Below are 3,204 nucleotides of genomic sequence, written 5' to 3' on the forward strand. Positions count from 1 at the left end.
AATTGTGGAAGATGAGTACGATTATGAAGCTGTTGATGAATATGAGCCAGACCCGATGAACAATTCAAGAACACGTATATATTGTGCTCATGACGCCACCGATGACCCCGTGCAACATGAGCCATTACAAAGGGATGGACGTTACAATGAAAGGCTCATTCAACGATATACTGCATTTCAAATGCCAAACATGCACAATGCCCGACAAATTGACTTGATAGAGCACCAGTGGGCATTGAAACAAGCTGAAGATAATTAAGTTCATTTTAGTGTGTTATTTTGAATTTGGTATGTTTATGTTATTTTATTTGGTGTGTTTTATTATTTGGTATGTTTATGTAATTTTTTTATGTTTATGTTTATGTAATTCTTAGTATATGTAATTCTTAGTATGTTTATGTAATTTTTTTATGTTTATGTTTATGTAATTCTTAGTATATGTAATTCATGTAAAGGACTTTTAATTAGAACGATGGACTTTTAATGGACTTTTAACAACATAAATAACTTACCAAATTAATTCTTAATATAAATAACTTACCAAATTAATTTGAATAAATATTCATGAACATGGAAACAACATAAATAATGGAAACAACATAAATAATAAATTACAACCCAAAGTGATTGGAAAATTATGGGCTCCGATTACAAAAAGTACTCTATTCATCATCACTTAACCAATTTGTGGTGCTAGGATGATCTTCTCTTGCGATGCTAGAACCACCTTGGCTTGCTATTGTTTCTCTTGCACGCCTCCTTCGCACCACGTCCGCTTTCTCTGACTTCCAAAAAAATTTAGAATTTGGAGACTTCCCTTCTAAAGACATGTTCATAATCTCACGATCTTGTTGAGCTCGTCTTTCTTCTCTAACATGTTCCTTTTCTTGCCTAAGTAGCTCTCTTTCTCTCTCATTAGCATAAAATTCTCTCTCAACAGCTGCTGCTTTTGATGCCTTATCAGCCTTATCAGCCTCATCTTTCGCCAGTTCCCTCGCCAAAGTCAATTCACCTTGGCGAGTAAGTTCTTCCATGAACTTTGCATAATCGTTCTTGGAAGCACTCCCTTTTCTCTTTGTAGCCTTCTTACCTTGAGGCCTAATTGGAAAACGGGTCGAACCCGACGCTTGTTCAGGGAGGGGCGTTTCGGGCACTTCTTCTGCATCATCTGCTCTCTCATGATCGGGTGTACAGTGTAGAGGGGTGCTGTTCATGTGCACTTCTGGACCAACTGGCACAACTCTAAATTTAGGACAATCTTTGACAATATTCCAACATTCCCACCGGTTGAATGATTTATTTTTGCTTTTGGTTTTGGCAGCGTACCAAGCTTGTGCTTGAAGTTCCTACACAATAAAAATAAATAATACAAATAAATAATTATAATGAAAATAAGTAACTAGCAAATATATACATATATATATATATATAAGTAACAAAGATAATGAAAATAAGTAAGAAGGCTTCAAGTTTAAAAAAGTAAATAATGAAAATAATTAACAAATAAATATATATATATATATATATATGTCATGTTAATCATAACAAGTAAATGTAACAAATAAGTAACAATAACATAATTATAATGTAACAAATAAATGTAACAAATAAGTAACAATAACATAATTATAATGTAACAAACAAATTAATAATACAAACAACATAATTATAATGTAACAAACAACATAATTATAATGTAACAAATAAGTAACAATAAATAATAAATTTTGTACGTAACAAATAAAGAATACAAACAATAAATAATAATATCTTGTTACCATATCCGAGTAATTTTCCCCACTTCGAATATTATTACTAGCTTGTGCCAAAGCGTCTCTCCACGTACTAAACGATTGGCTAAGTAATTTCCAACGACTGGACATCGATTCTTTGGTTCTTTTCCCACCAATTTTCTCAAGAAAATTGGTATGAATAAGACTCCACATTTCTCGCAACTGCATCTCATTACCCGTAAGCGAACTATGAGTAACTTCAACCCAGCTAGTACACAACGCAACATCTTCAATTAGCGACCAATTCGTACCTGCACCAGTGGTCATTTTGTTGAAAAAAAATGGATTCAAACTTTGAGACAAAGAAAGGAATGTGATTGAAAGTAGTTGAGAAAATATGAAATTGTTGTGAAGGTAGATGATAATGAGAAGGTATTTATAGAAAAGTAAAAACAATTTTTTTTACAATTTTTTTTCAGATTTTTCAGATATTTTTTTGAATTTTTTACACTTTTTTTACACTTTTTTTTCAATTTTTATTCAATTAATTAATCTCTGCCGTTGGATATAAAAAAATTTGAATTCCAACGCTCCAGATTGTGCCACGTGTCACAACGGTAACTTTTCAAAATTTTTAAACTATTTTTTCATTTATTTTTTAATTTTTAAAGCATTTTAATATCCACCGTTGATCTTAGATCGAACGGTGGATATTAAATCTGTCACTTTTTTTTTTTTTTACCGTTGAGATCTAACGGTCCACATTAAGTGACCGTTAGGATCTAACGCACCGTGGGAAGCCACGTGGCTTCCCAACGGTAACTGACAAAACCCTTTTTTTTTTCTGATTAATGTGTCGGGACGCGCCCCCACGCGCGGGTGGGGTGCACGCACCTGACACAAAAAAAATTAAATAATACGCTGACGCCACCCTGGCGTCAGCCTTGCGTCACTCCTACCTCGGGCTCAAGGGCTGGCAATCCCTCACGGGCCCTTTGCTCGGGCCTCCCCCTTCCCTCGGGCTTCCTCACGCTGGAGGCCTGCCACCGGCCCTCGGGCCTTTGTTTTGGACACTGTCCCCCGAGCAATTTGCTACGGTGGGAGTGCTCTAATAAACGGAAGAGGATTCTCTCTGGATTAGAATATCCACATCTTAGTCATTCATCGTATATCGTGCGGTCAATTTTTGTCAGATACTATTTGTGTTTAATTTTAAATAAAAAAAGTCAAATAATTTTTTACCACACGATATACGATGAATGACAAAGATGTAATGATCTCTAGGATTCCCACAAAGTGGATTCGGATGGGATCCAATTCCCATAAACAACTCGGGGTTGGTGGATTGGAGTCCTGGGAAAGGGATCCTCTTCGGATCCCTTCTACCAAGTCCACCAATGCTACAAATTCGAACATTTGAAATTTGATCCAACGGTTACAAATAAGAATCCACTTTAAAAGTTATAATAAT

The sequence above is a fragment of a genome, unplaced genomic scaffold, assembly GCF_019419815.1.
Source record: "Pyrus x bretschneideri cultivar Hongxiangsu unplaced genomic scaffold, Pyrus_bretschneideri_v1 Contig85, whole genome shotgun sequence".
NCBI lineage: Eukaryota > Viridiplantae > Streptophyta > Magnoliopsida > Rosales > Rosaceae > Pyrus > Pyrus x bretschneideri.